General features: G+C 41.1%; 1 protein-coding gene across 1 annotated transcript in view; it reads left to right on the top strand.

The window, feature by feature from the left end:
- The first annotated feature begins 13,745 nt into the window (after positions 1-13,745).
- Positions 13,746-15,917, top strand: part of LOC308087225 (myelin-oligodendrocyte glycoprotein-like) — a 37,430-nt gene continuing 35,258 nt past the window's right edge. Inside the window, exon 1 of the mRNA XM_080430947.1 lies at positions 13,746-13,778. The gene's annotated coding sequence lies outside the window, so the exon portion shown is untranslated. The remainder of the gene's footprint in view (positions 13,779-15,917) is intronic.

Below are 15,917 nucleotides of genomic sequence, written 5' to 3'. Positions count from 1 at the left end.
TGCATCACGGCCGCCGCCATCTTGAGTTCACTACCCATCAATGGACCGACTGGGAACGCGTTCACAGCATATTGGTTCCACGCTCGGTTCCTACAACAGTATGGAGGACATAGGACAACATCATGCACAGATCTAACTTTACCTGTGTGTTACCTAATAATAATAATAATAGTAATAATAATAATAATAATAATAATAATAATACTACATAATAAATACGGGTAATAATAAATATAATAATAAATAATAATAATGTTGGACAATTTCAAGGACCTCCAGTTTGATGTGCATTTTAACTCTGAGAGTGTAGGCTATACTACCAACCCTAGAATGTCTGATATTACATACATTTAATGTATTCCAAATACACAACCATAGATCGCTCCTATGCCTGCCCCGGTTAGCCGACTGATCTTTGCTGCGTTTATACTTGTCGCGCTGCGAGTGTACTCACCTAGCCCTAGAATGTCTGTGATCTTACATACATTACATTTCATGTATTTCAAATACACAGCCATAGATCGGTCCCACCCGCGTACGGTTAGAGTGATCTGCCAGAAAACTTGTTTAGTAAAATATCGCCACTTTTCCACGAGCTGCACACGGACGACTTTCTGTCTGGGCGAGTGGGCCGGAATGAGTGCAGCCGTGCACGACTGAATATCTAAACTTCCTTTGGGAAGCACAAATGTTTGGGGCACACAATTGGCAGGTGGTGTGATTCATTACCCCGCACCAATCACAACGCACCTGTCAATTGTGTGCCCCATTTGTTTGTGCTTCCCAAACATCGACTGTTTCCAAAGGAAGTTTTCATATGTTCATTCCAGCAGTCATTCCAGGTCCGACCTCGTCACTGACAGAGAATGATGTCTGTGTGAATCGCGTGGAAAAGTGGAGATATTTTACCAAACACACGTTTTCTGACAGAACTTTCAAATGGATATGAATCTAGGGGACAATATCTGACTCTAAGTCTATGGAATTAATTATTGGGTGAGTACAGACACAGCGCGGAGCACATTTATGCCCCGCAGATCAATCTGCTAACCGTATGCGGGTGGGACCGATCTATGGCTGTGCATTTGGAATACATGAAATGTATGTAAGATCACAGACATTCTGATTGATTGATTGATTGATGTAGCCTACTTTATTTAGTAAGACATGAGAAACAGTACATGGAAGTACAATTCACAATATAAGGTCTACTAAACTGGATAACTCACAAAAGCACTAAGCTTGTTTAAAATGAGTTCCCATCCACACACAAAAAAGACAGACACTACATAATTCTAGGGCTAGTACTCACCCATTAATTAATTCCTGCAACTTTGAGTCAGATATTACCCTCTAGTTTCATAGCGAATTTAAAGTTCTGGCAGAAAACGTGTGTTTAGTCAAATATCTCCAATCGTCCACGAGCTGCACATGGACAACATTCTCTGTCGGCGACAGTGCCCGAAATTATTGCTGGACTGAACATATTAAAACTTCCTTTGCGGAGCACATAGTATGGGGCACAACATCATTGACAGGTGTGTTGCGATTGGTGTAGGGTAATTAATCAACATTGAATACTTGTTCACCTTAAGGGAAACCACAACTCTTGAAACTAACAAATGAGTGGGACAGTGTTTTGCTTATTAAGCTATTACTATTTTCCAACCACATAATGAGACAAGACATCAGTTGAATGAGTTTGGGAACAGACCTCATGAGACAAAAGACAGTATACAACACATTATTATGGGAAAATGAATCGTATGCAGTAAGTGAAGAAAGGGAACTTGGAAAGACACTTTCTGACAAACCATAAATCATTTGACTAGACCTTTCCACCAGACAGAGAACTGAGAAAAAGGAACTGAAATCTCAGCCAAATGTATTTGTGTACCATACATGGAACTGGATAGAGCTCTCTCATCATTATTCTTCTTGAAGTATGTCTCATCAGCAAGAACTGCACAGTGATGGTCAAGAAAGAGAACTTGGAAAGACACGTGCGGACAAATCACACGTCATTTGACTAGACCTTTCCAGCAGACAGAGAACTGAGAAAAGGAACTGAAGCTCAGCCATATGTATTTTTGTATCATACATGGAACTGGATAGAGCTCTCTCATCATTATTCTACTGTAAGTATCTGTCTCATCGGCAAGAACTGCACGTGATGGTGAAAAAAGAGAACTTGGAAAGACACTTGCGGACAAACCACATGTCGTTTGACTAGACATTTCCAGCAGACAGAGAACTGGAGAAAAATAAATAAACAAAATTTCAACCATTGCCATATATCAATATCAAGTCAAGTACAATCTATACTGATGATGCAACTAGACGAGGGTAACCTAGAGGCTAGCCCTGGTCCAGAGCATTAATGACTCATGCTCTCCCAGGCTACCGTGCGAGGTCTCCAACTTCAATACAAATAAACAAAACTATTTAATTATTCACCGAAACAAAGGCAGTTTTGTGTTGTTAAAAGTTTTGGTAGTAGCGAAATAGCTTTGTTAATGTTTTATTAAAGTTGGAGACCTCGCACGGTAGTGGAATTCATGAGCAGAGCAGTGCGCCTGGCTGAGCGTTAGAGAGAGAAAAAAAAGTCACACAGACGCTCTTGACAAGGGCTAAGGATAGCCCAGCTGCTCCACATGAACTTAGTTCAATTTACAAAACAATCTGTGCAGAGCTATAACTCATAGTTTGTTAAGTTGCATAACTAAGTTGCATAACTAATTAGCAATGTTGATTTTTTTCCCCCCTCAAAGGTTAATTATTACCAAAAACATGAAACTGCTATTTTGTCTCTGCTAACTAAAAGTAACTAGGTAATTCAACTACACTAGGGTAGCCCAGCTGTGTTGCTCCACATGAACCACATAACTAATTATTTGCATTTTTTTTAAATTCTCCAGGCAAACCAGCCAAGAAATGCGTGAGTGCGATCCTGACTGGGCACCTTCATTACGTTACTTGACGTAATTGTATATGTGTGCTGTGCTTTGACCAATATCTCCCCAGGTGTTGTTGTGAAACTACCTTAGACTGCATTAGACACACATACACAGTGTTTTTGTCATCAGTATAGGGGTCATTCCAGAATTGGAGGACATTTTACGTCCCATCCAAGAAATGTCAAATAATCCATTTACAAAATACTAAATAATGCAGTTGTCGTGTAACTTTGACTTGTCCTGAGACCAAATCTAAATCAACTTGGAGAAAAAAATGTTTGAACATATTTAAAAAAAAAAAAAAAAAAGTCTGTAGTACCCCTAAAATGCTAGTTTTCTCTTGTCCCACCCCCTTGGTGACCAAATGGTTTGTTCATAGATGTCTCTTGTAGATGTGGAAACATATTTTTTAATTAACATAATATTTTAAATAAGTATTATTATGCAAGGAACCTGTGTCCCACAACTTGCATGCAACCCTGTTACCTTAACCTTTTTAGCATGGTAAAAGAAGAAAAGAAAAGTGTGAGTCACATGACACACTAGAAGTGACATCATCAAACACTTTCCTAACAGCATGGGTAGAGCAAAGGTATCTCCTCTCTTCTATTATTCATATTTTTATAACATTGTCAGCCTTGCTTCAATGTCTCAACCTACCTCACGCAACCCTGTTATGCATATTTCCAGAATAAGATAAATACTTGACAAAAACATCTATACTTATTTACTTATGTGAGTTTGTCCTCTTGGTAAATGCTAACATCTATCTAAACAGCTAGCTTCTATTCCTGAGCTAACATTAGCATAGATTTGCAATCCTGTTACTTGCAGCCCTGTTACTGTTATTAGAGTAACAGGGTTGTACAACATTAACAGGGTTGCATTAATATAATTAAAAGACTATTATTTATGGTTAAATTAAAAACATTACATAATCAAAACTATCATTTTGGTTAATCTACGTATTTTAAACATTATTGAATTTTACAGACTATATTGCTTCATTTTATTTTAACCAAGTAGTCAAATGAGTTATAGTTGTTTGGTGGCAGTGGTGGGATGGTATGCCTTTATGAATTTGACAACTGTGAAGTAGACCATGATGCCAGGTGGACGTGGAAGAGGCTGAGTTACCAGGAAGAACCCAGTTGAACAGGGGAGTCAAGAAAGTGTTTGGCGTGAGGGGAGCATGGAGTTGGGGCCTCCAGTTAAAGGGGTTGTCATCTCTGTTCCCGATCCATCTGACTGTTCTCTGGTAACCGCCAAACCAAGTGATTAAGGACCAGTGGTGCGACCAAAAGAGGCTACAGTGAGTACTCCAATGGCACCACCTGTTGATACTAGCTTCATGGAAGAGATGAGGAACTTTATGTGTCAATCTAAACGGACTGAATAAATCTAGTTCTGGCCGTAACCAAGTCCAAACAGCTTCTGGTGCAATGGACACAGAGACATCACGACAGCCCATGCCACTGGATCAGAGACCTGATAATCCACCTAACCGAACTCCAGCCTCTCATGTTTCAGAACCGAGAATCCCAGACATCAGAGAAGGTGAGGATGCTGAGAGCTTCTCTTTGCGGTTTGAGTGCATGGGGGTGGAGGCAGGGAAAATGGGTTGCCCCGGTTGTCACTTTATTGACCAGACGGGCCCTTGAAGCATATGCTGGCATGGATGAACAACAGTCAGAGTCATACGAAGCTATCAAAACAGCAGTACCAAACAAATACAATGCTACTGAAGAGACTTATCGACAGAGGTTCTGCAGCACCATTGTTCCAGCAGAGGAGACTGTCAGAGAGATCTGACTGAAGGGGCTGTACAAGTGATGGATGCATCCAGGCAGTCGTACCAAGGACGAGATTGGAGAGGTCATCATTCTACTACTACTACTGTACTATGCTACTACTTGCTGGGGAGGGAGTTCAAGCTGCTGACTGACCACTGAGCCCTAAGGTGGATGCACTAGCTCGATGCAACATCAGAATGCCTGCATCCTCCAGTGGTGTCTATAGCCCTCCAACCATACCAGTTCACTATTAAGCATTTTTGTGGTAAGAAAAAACATATTATTAAGGTTATGTGTGAGCAAAAGGGAGAAGGGGTGAAAAATATCATGGAGGCTCATTTTTCCAGTCCCAAAATTCCAAACATGTAATCACATTCAGGTACAGTATGAGGTCATTGATTGTGTAATGTTTGCAAGGGGAAGGTTCAGATTCCTCTTGCTCATGTTTTCACTATTCACTATTCACTTTCACTGCCTCCTGGTCCATTTTCCATTTCCACACTACCAACCATCCTCATGTGAAACATATGAAAAGTTATTCAAATAATATTTCATTTTCTGTTATTAAAAGTTATTAAAAGACTAATTATGTGGTCTTGAGCATTTATTTGTCCCACTGAAAATAATCTATAATCAGAAGTAATGCAGCTATTCAACCCTGTTACTGTAATTTCAACCCTGTTACCATTATCATTTTAATCAAATATTAACATAAATGTCTTTCTCAGCACATAAGGGTTTGACCTATTGTCCTTTAAAGAGTTTAAGTAATTATATGCATAATGGGTTAGAGAAAATTAATACTTAATTTATAGATTTCAAAAGTTGCTTAAACTAATTGAAATAAATTAATATCTGAAATCAAATGTTTATTCAGAGAGAATGTTACTTCTTTAACCTAATGGTAAAGGAATTATATTTTAAAAATACATTATTGCACTTTTTTCAGGTTCCTGAGTGTTGGTAACAGGGTTGCGCCAGGTATAGCAAACAACAAATAAAACATATCTTTGATGCCTGAGCTGAGCCAATCAAGCTTTTGATAGTTTATTACCTATTATTGATGAATATATAACAGAAAATTGTCAAATAGAAGGTTAATTTTTCAGAAATTTGAAAGCCCAAATGTCCTCCAATTCTGGAATAACCCATGTACTCAAGTTTGTACCATTTGACAATGTAATTTTTTTTTATTGCTACTTCGTTTTTGATTGTGTTGTACCTTGTTTATCTTTCTAATAAACATTCTTGAATCTTGAAATGGTGTCATTCATATGTAGCATACCATGTTCTCATAGAAAATGATAGAAAATTACTCCTGTTCTGAATCCGTTACTATACATAATACAGTGTTACTAAGTGTTATTAACTACAGTGCAGTGCGCTTGTAGATCAGCTAGCATTTGTTATTCAAAACACGGTGAGTCAGGTGAGGTAGGTAGGCACAGGTAGGCGGGCTGTTTGTGAACGACTACATCATGGAGATGCAAAACAGCACACATCAGACAGGGCAACGATGCCCCACACTGGTACTTGGCATTTGTTATTCAAAACACGGTGAGTCAGGTGAGGTAGGTAGGCACAGGTAGGCGGGCTGTTTGTGAACGACTACATCATGGAGATGCAAACAAACAGCACACATCAGACAGGGCAACGATGCCCCACACTGGTACTTGGCATTTGTTATTCAAAATAAACGTGGGCCAGGAGAGATTTCTCGCTGTGGAAGCTATTAAATGTATAAAAGCTTGTTCCTTCAATAAGGTACTGCAGCAGGTGTAGTCGTGTCAGTGGTGGTAGCAGCTCGAAATCATCTTCTTTCCATTCTGTGTGCTCATACGGGTCCAGACCGTTAATGTCTGCAATTTTGTTGAGGTAACGCTGTTTTTCCTCATTGTTCAGCTTGTCCCTGTATGGTATGTTGAGCGTGAGGTTCTTTCTATCCATCCCGTTCACTGTGTTGTCTGCAAATGTTTACAAACACAGACCACCGTCATCCTCCGCCACTCTCTGCGTCTCTATATATGTACCGTCTGACCCCCAAAGGGCTGGAGCGCCGAAAAAGGGCGTCACTTTTGGTGACGCGACGTTGGTACACCTAATAGGCTAGCCGCTACACCTATGTAGCCTAGACTACTTAGCAGGTCACACAATTGATCATTGATATCTGTGCATCTAGCCAGGTCGGTCATTCCTATGTTAATTCCCGCTGTTGATATGCTTTTGTAAGCGAGGTGTGAATGATTGTTTGTTTCTGATCTATACACGAGGTCCGTCCATGTGCGCGCGTGCTATGCGGCGACACGTTCGTTTCTTGCGGTTGTGACCGCTCTGTGTCTGTTACATGCCCTGTGTGATCTGCAGGGGGAGGGGCTGCTTGCAGTAGAACTGATCTACAAGGCAACAGCGTGTCGACGCACAAGGCGTTGTTAGCTTGTAGGGGGAGGGGCTGTTGCCTGCTGATCTAGATCTGATCTACAAGGTAACAGCGCATCGACGCGCGACGACGGCGCGAGGTGTTGTTAGCTTGTAGATCTCTTATCCAAAAGCTGATGATCATTTTTACGTTGCACTACTTGCACTAACCTGACGCTTCCGGATCCAAGAAGCTTACGTCACACATTATGCTGTCTTGAGAAACGTAGTTACTCAATACCGCCCCCATCTGGCAGAGTCAGGTTATACTTGCACTACCTCAAGGTAATTAGAAAAGAAGGTAGGGACAGCCTAGGGTACGGGCCGACGCCATTGCTTGCATGTGTAGTGGGTTGAGCTTTTTCCTAGTTGTGTAACGCCCCCTAATCACTCCTATTCAAGACAGCTGAGACACCTGGCTCTCTTGATTTGAGGAGGAGCTCTGTGCCCCTGCTGTTTTTGTCCTTATTATTTTGGTTATGATTTGTTTTGGTTATTTCAGTTTGGTTTATTTGATTTATTGTTTTTTGTGCAAACCAGCTGTTCTATAATAGTATAACATGATATAAACTGAGGTATCTTTGGCTCCAGCCGTACCAGTACTAGGGGGGCTATAGTTGTGGTCCCGACAGGTGGTTGGTCACAGGTTGTAGGCTGTAGTATTGGGGTTTGTTTTAGCTTTAGTGTATGATATCTTTCTTGCTCATTATTTTGAAGTACTCAGTGTTGTGTGTATTTTAACATTCTTTCTTGTGTCTTACAGTGATTGATGTGCGTGTGCCTTGTGTGCGCTTTTGGTGGCGGTGAAACCCCTCCCCTCACTCCCTCACTCCCTGCCTCCCTCCTGTGTGTAAGGACACCTGTGGTACCCCCTGGCTACTGGTTTACTAGGCTATTTCCATTTTAACCCTTTTGATACTGTTTGATTGATGAATTACATTTTAAATGAGTCCTTTGAAAGTAATAAATAAATATATTTCATGAACTTGATCCTTTTATTCTAGTTTGAAGTATTATTGATTAGTGTTTATTCTGCCTTAATTATAAATAAAACAAACATTCTCTTTAAACTGGAAACACACGTCTCTGCTCCTTCTCATTACTATCGACCTGTGGTCTGGTATTCAAGGTATATTGTGCATCATATAATATTCTCTGGGTGAAACTCCCAGAGTGGCGTAGTCTGGTATCCTGTTTCCGGGCCTAAGTGCCCTGGTCACACATGGCAGACGTCATTGATGCTCAAGGGAGCCAAAACTGGACCAGGAAGTTTGGTGAAATACAATGAAGTCTATGCCAGCCAGCTGGACCAGCTTGTGAACAAACACTATTTCTGAACGATTGTGTCCTTTGTCAGATAATCGGTTCAGGAATATAAAAGAAGACATATCACAGGTTTTTATCCAATCAATTCGGAATTTTTTTAGCACACTGTATGATTTTATTGAGGCATCTAAACAGCGGCATGTATCGTCCATAGACTGTATAAAAATCGTCTCTGGCAGTGTTGCCAGATTGTGTGAGAGAAATAAGCAACCAGGTCTAGGAAAACAAGCCCAAAAGAAGCACCTTCCCAAACTGATGGGGAGATGCCCCATCAGGGGGGGCAACATATATTGTGTAATTATGTATACAATTGTGTTTCATAAACATACATGTCATTGTGCATCAATACTAAGCTATTAAAAATAGACAGATTAATATATTCATGCTTTTATTTTAAACATACATGTACTGATTGGATAAAAACCTGTGATATGTCTTCTTTTATATTCCTGAACCGATTATCTGACAAAGGACACAATCGTTCAGAAATAGTGTTTGTTCACAAGCTGGTCCAGCTGGCTGGCATAGACTTCATTGTATTTCACCAAACTTCCTGGTCCAGTTTTGGCTCCCTTGAGCATCAATGACGTCTGCCATGCAAGCAATGGCGTCGGCCCGTACCCTAGGCTGTCCCTACCTTATTTTCTAATTACCTTGCACTACCTGCGGAAGTGATTTGCATAAGTATTGGGAGTGGGCTCGTCAATTATGGTAGCAGGATGCGGCTGTTAGAATTCAGCTCTGAGTCCAGGACTACACTACACCAAGGTTTTTGGCTTGGATTGTGGTTTTTAACCATTTTGATTTTGAAGATTGGGCAACTACATGGTAGCCTATATATTAATGCCTAAACTGTCTGTGTAAATAGTTTACAAACAAGCCACGGGAGGTGAGATGTGAGACGTGAGTGCCCGCATCTCTCCAGCCTGTGTGCTTCTGCTGGGTGTACAGTACACAGCTGGCTACTGATCACTGAGCGCTCGCACGCTATGGAGTTGAATTACACTCACTCAACAACAAGTTATAACTGACATAGCCTCGATCTCCAGGCTTTTATTGTTTAGTTTTGAGGACCAATGGGATCATCACACGCATTCTCTCGCCGGAGATGTTAAACCCGCCCCTCTAGGCACAGAAGCAGGAGGGCTAGTGCAGCCTATAACTGACAGAAAGGAACGGCTGTACACACATAGTTATTCACTATCATTTGTAGATCGATAAGACAACTTAACTTACATAAACAACCAGAACAGCTCCGGCCGCAGGTGGTCTAAAAAACACTGTTTCCCAGAAATGTTTATGGGTTGTGTAGCCTTTTTTTGTTTCTTAGAGAGAGAGAGAGAGAGAGAGAGAGAGAGAGAGAGAGAGAGATCCCGCCCCTCTAATAAAACGGTTGAACTCATTCTCTCAATTTCTGGCATCAGTTCCACAAAACAGATCAGCAAGCCAACTTGGTAACCACTGTAGAGGCAGGAGGACAGGTGTCAGGCGGTCGCCTGCGCAACTAAGATATCGCCTCCCTTAAAAGACCCAAAGTCCAAAACATCTTGAAAATGGCCACTTACACCGGTTGGGGGGGGGGTGCAAAACTAATCTCACCTGCCCTAAATGTAATTCCTGGGGGCGCTACTGAATAGGGTACATAAGCCTACTATAGGGGCCGGGCATAGCGATGTCACAGGGTCGAGACGCCGTTAAATCAGCCCACTTTCGCCGCCATAGTGAGTGAGTAGATTGACAGCTGCCACAAGTGTAGAGTAGTGTAGTAGCCTAGTCTGTAGTCCTGTGTTTGTTGTCCAGCAAGCAGACGGTGTACATATTATCTATCTCTAACTTGTCTGTTGCTCTAATTTAGCAATGGTACGACAGTGCTGCATTATCGGATGCAATGCCAAGGTTTCAGACGTTGAATTAAAAAAGTTAAATTGCACACATTTCCAACCTGGAAGAAAAGCTTTGGAGATGCGAGGCGAGCATCAGCGTTGCCGTGTCGGCTTATTATAAGCGACTTTGGGCTTCTTTTTCTGTAAAGTTGCTTGTAAAATTAGTAGTTTTGTGTGGCTTATTTATAAAGACAAGTGTACTTGCTTATTTAGGTACTTGCTTATTTAGGCTTTTTTTTTTTAAATAAAAAAAATTAAACCAGTGGTTCTCAAATCTTTTCATGAAAATGTTTTGTGCCAGGGAGCATTTGTGTTGTTAGATTTTTTTTTTTAAATATTCCAAATATTCTTTATTTTATTGCAAGAGTTTTTTTTAATAGCCAATGTACAAGCTCACGTGAGCTTGTAGATCGGCTATTTTCAAGTAGCCGATGTCACTAAGCCACTTCTTTTGGGCTTGTTTTCATAGACCTGGTTGCTTATTTCTCTTGCAAAATATGGCAACACTGATCGCAACACGTCCGTTGTGCACTTTCTCAATGATCAATGAACAATATAGAATGAATAATAATACTTCGCTATAATAATATTATAAATATATATATAAATAATCAGTACTCAAGATGACTATATTTTATTTTGGTTACACAACTAAGCAACAAAACGTTGTTCTTTTCAGGTAAAATGAATGACTGACTGGGCACTGTCATTACATCTGATCTAGGGCACAGATGTAATGACTTTTTTCCAGGTAGCGTGCCTTTGCGTCTGCTTTCAGCTTCTCTCTGTATGGTATCTCTCTGTCACGCATTGCCCGGTCCATCTTCTGTCCTTTACCAATAAACTCGCTGTAGTTCAGCACACGTCGTGACTCGTGGGTAACTGTCAATGTTGTTGATACGAGCTGTTGTTATGGACCTCACCATCAACAATGTTAAAAGCCAACTGCAAAAACAAACTTTTCAAATGTATAAAACTAGAAGTTCTGCCCGCGATTCTAGTACCCCCCCCCCCTAACCCCGCCAAAGAAAATGTCGTTTGGGGGTACAAAATCATGGGATATAAAAAAAATAAAATAAAAAAACCCAGAGGATCGCCCCTCCCCCCCTTAGGGTCTCCAGGCCGTGACCTACAGACACGGCGAAGGAAAACTGTGAACACAGCCACGCATGCAAGATGTTGCACATGAACTCAGCAGCCGCACTGAGGCGCTCCAACACAAACACTCTGACATTAAGCTTCACACAACAAACATCAGCAGCAAACATTCACCACAATGACAAACAAATTACGTCCGCGCAAAAATAAGCGAGGGCTCGCTTATTTTGTCTTTCCCTCCCTCCCTCTCTTCCTCTCTCTCTCTCTCCCTCTCTGTCTCTCTGTCTGTGTCTGTCCGTCAGCGAAAATTATCTCTCGCTGTTTGGCTGACTATTCTCTCTCTCCCACCCTCCCTCTCTCTCCCTGTGTGTGTGTGTGTGTGGTGGGGGTGGGGCGGGGGGACAGCCATGACGCAGCGGGACTTTTGAGATGGCTATTGGCAAAATAGGTTGACTTATTCGGATACATGCGTGTGACTGTTCGACCCTGCCGGTTCTCTGAATTTTTATTTTTAAATAGGCTCTGTCATGATTAATTGACCACACATATGAAGTGAAACAACTGAATTCTATCCAAACGATATGTTATAAGTGAATTCCTTGCCTCAAAGAAGAAGTTTGAGAGCGTTTAATAAGCGAAAATAAGAAGTGAAGGCACTCGCACCCTGACTCGCACAACCAACAATGGCTGCCGTTCGTCTTTTTTCAGGCTGCGAACTCGCCACCCGATTGGCCAACTTTTGCTGTCAATCACAGAACGATGAGCGACGTTGCCATGTCCAGGAGTTGTAAGCGTGAAGTGGGTGTAAATTGGTTAGAGAAAGTGCGTTTAATAATATATAACATGTAGGCTATATGTAGAATATATTGAAAGATCCATAGGCATAGGTATGTTATTTATATAGATCCAGCGTGTCTGTCCCCATCTGTGGTGTTTTTGGCATCAACCTGGTGGCTTGTTGCTGGCCTTTTGTCTTCCGGAGGAAAAATCACGGAGCGGATTGCGTATTACTGTCGCGCAACCTGGCAACGTCTTTGAGGCTCCTAAAAGGTCTCACCTTCCGGTGTGTCGGTAATGTGTGGGGAATTTTGTGTTGGACGGATTTAATTATGGTGTGAGGGGGCAAATGTGTGTTGAGCAATGAAAAGTGGACGAATAACTGCGTGAATGAATTGCGCACGTTGTGACTGGTGTTGTAGTGACATGTGAGATGTTATTGTGGTTATTTCGCCGAAACAAATGATTAAAAATTGTGTGTGCCTTCAGTCGCACCACCGGAAGAGAGACGATCTCTCAATTGTATAGTAGATGTATAATCATTTGAAAATAGCAGATCTACAAGCTCACAATGCTTGTAGATCGGCTATTTTCAAATGGCCGAAATGTATGTGCTGAAGTTGTTATTGTATGTTTTGTAATAATAATCAAAATCTACAAAGTAACCACTGTAAGTCAACGTCACATGAAAGTGTCTTTTATTTGAAAACAAGGTACATTTACAGGTTACTATGTGTATAAAAAAGGAAACTCATCAGGCTCAAAGAGGAGTAAAATGGTCTCTGTCCATCCATATTATAATGTGATCATTAACAGGTGAGGCAACTGACCATCAGGATTCGGTTATATTTGCATTGAATGAATGCACTGCATTCATTCTGCACATGGCTACATTTTAGCCATGTGAAAGAATGCGGTTCTATTTGCATATAATCATTTTATGTAGAAAGACTCTATGTCTTTTATTTGAAAACATGGACAGGTTTCTACATAAAAAAGGAACAGATAATTTAGCTACAGAGCATAACCTCATGTCTGCTTTTACTATGCAGAAGGGTACTATTAAAAATAAAATCAGTAGGTTACTCATCATCCAGTTTCAGAACCACACTGGTGCACAAGTTAGTCAGATCACAGCACGCTCGGACAACTTTGTCAAGGATTATCATGTCCTGCCCACTCTTGGTTTATGCTAGCCTGATTATCATTCTGTGGAACAGTTTTTCATACAACAATTCATTCCCATTTTGGCGAAACACTGCTGAAAGAGCACCAACTAGCAGGCTACTACTAGCGAAAGCGAACCTCCGAGTGACGGGAGATATCGACCCCACCGACCGGGGGTGGGGCAAGCCGCAGCCGCGGAGTGACTTCAGCCTTGGTTGCAAAAGTTGGGTAAGAGGCAGGCTAAAAATTATAGAACCCCGCCCCTCTTGCTGTGATGATCTGTGAATGTGATCACAGCAAATTCTCTTCTCTGCATGTTCAGACTTGCAGGCAGCGAGGCACAGATCAAGAATACTATTGAGGTGAGTTAATAATCAGTCGTGAGCTGTGGATTTTTGAACTATGGGGGCTCTATTTTATGACGTCACGTGCGCAGGCATGTGCACATAGCCACTCAGCTCAGTGCTAGTTGAAATACTGTATTCAACATGTGATTATTAATGTATTTATATTTCTTATTATTTTGTTGCATTGTTAATTTGTTGTTTTTATTTTTGTTTCAATTAATTAATTATTTTATTTTCCCTTTAGTTTTATATACAAGCCCTTTACATAGATTCACATTATTAATACATTATAAACCCAGGAACTGAAGTGTTTCATGACATCAGGAGACCAAAAGTCACTAAAAAAGTTGCTATTTTGGGGATTTCAGCTGTGGTTGTCTGTTACAGTGGAGTTAATCAAGATAACATTTCTAAGTAGGCCTATCCTGTCTATTGTTATAGGAGTGAATCTAAAACACCACACCGGCCGAGCTCTTTGTCCCACAGAGCCCATTCTAATATTATGGCAAGAGTGCCTGTTGACATTAAGACATCTCAACCAGCAGACTGACAAGAATTAAGTTAATACATACAGGATTCATTATAAAATGTTTACTAGTCTTTTCTAAATTTACAGATAGATATGAGCTTTAGTAAAATATAGTTGAAGACCTTTAGTGGGATAATAGGATCATTCTGTGTTTAAGTCCGTGATTAATGGCAACATTATTGAGAAAAGGGTTTCTGACGTTCCCTCCAGAGGGGAGGGGCTGAGTTCTCCAAGACGGGGGAACGGTGGGGGAACCGGAACCCAGGAGGAGAGCGCGTTTCTTTTAAATAACCTTAATCATAGATCATTCATACAACGTCGGACATGTTAATGTTTAGCCTTATGATAGTCTTTCCCAAGTGGTAGCTTAGTCACAGTTATCAGTGAAGAAAGCGTGCCACTTGTTTTGAACAGAACAGGTTCTTGGGAGCTGGGAAGGGCGGTCTTCCACACCATTATGTTGCGTCTCGGTTCCCCTAGGCCGGAGCTTAACACTGGCGGAGACAATAACCTTTTCAATGCAAACCGATCCATGTGAATCCAACAATAGAAAAGGAAATGTTATCCGATATTTGTGAATAAAATGATAGAGAGCGGCTTCACACTATGGTCCCGGGTGCGCACCCCGGACCACATGGCAGATGTTGTGGTAGTGTGAACGTAGCGAACCGTTCCCCGTAACGCATCACCGTACCGTACCCGAAACCACCTTGGGAGGTAGTCTCGGGTCCGATTGCTGCGGAGTCGGGAAAGGAACGCGGCAGTGTGAATCCATCCGTACCAAGAGAAGGAAGTGGACTGCTAATCATATATCATTTATATATTTTTTATAATGACGCATTATTTTAGCTGGGTTATACCTTCGCATAGTTCTACTTGAATGTTGACAAGAAATAATAATCCCGCTAGTGTTTGAGTAGCGCGAGCCGTGAAAAATAATAAACAAAAAATACATGTGTGGCGAACGTATTTATAAGGATAAATACACCAAGGATTAGTCCGTGACGTCACTGCTACTGCTAAAATACCAAGGATATATACCGTGACGCCAATATCATATTAACAGACAACGTTACATTTCGAGGTTTCAAAGACCAGTGCACACACTGCTTTGGTTGTGTATTGTTGATCTGTTGTTATTATAACTCAGGACTGTGTTTCCCAAGTGGTAGCTTAGTCACAGTTATCAGTGAAGAAAGCTTGCCACTTTTTTTTTAACAGAACAGGTTCTTGGGAGCTGGGAAGGGCGGTCTTCCACACCATTATGTTGCGTCTCGGTTCCCCTAGGCTGGAGCGTAACACTGGCGGAGACAATAACCTTTTCAATTCAAACCGTTCCATGTGAATCCAACAATAGAAAAGGAAATGTTATCCAATCTTTGTGAATAAAATGATAGAGACAGCTTTGGTAACATTGTGGGAATAATATGTTGACCTAATAAGTTTTACAAGCTGACATTGTTCTTCCTCTTGTTTATGACCAAAGCTTTCTGGGACACAGCCTGTTATTGGTATCTTAAGTATCATGGATATATTGTGAGATTTTCTTTAATTGTTTTATTTAGCAGGGTTTGTTGTTAGTTTAATGGAAGGGAAGAGCTGCTCTAATTTAGCAATGGTAGGAC

Source organism: Gymnoscopelus braueri, assembly GCF_963280865.1.
Source record: "Gymnoscopelus braueri genome assembly, chromosome: 6".
NCBI lineage: Eukaryota > Metazoa > Chordata > Actinopteri > Myctophiformes > Myctophidae > Gymnoscopelus > Gymnoscopelus braueri.
This window is presented reverse-complemented; position numbering and strand designations above follow the sequence as displayed.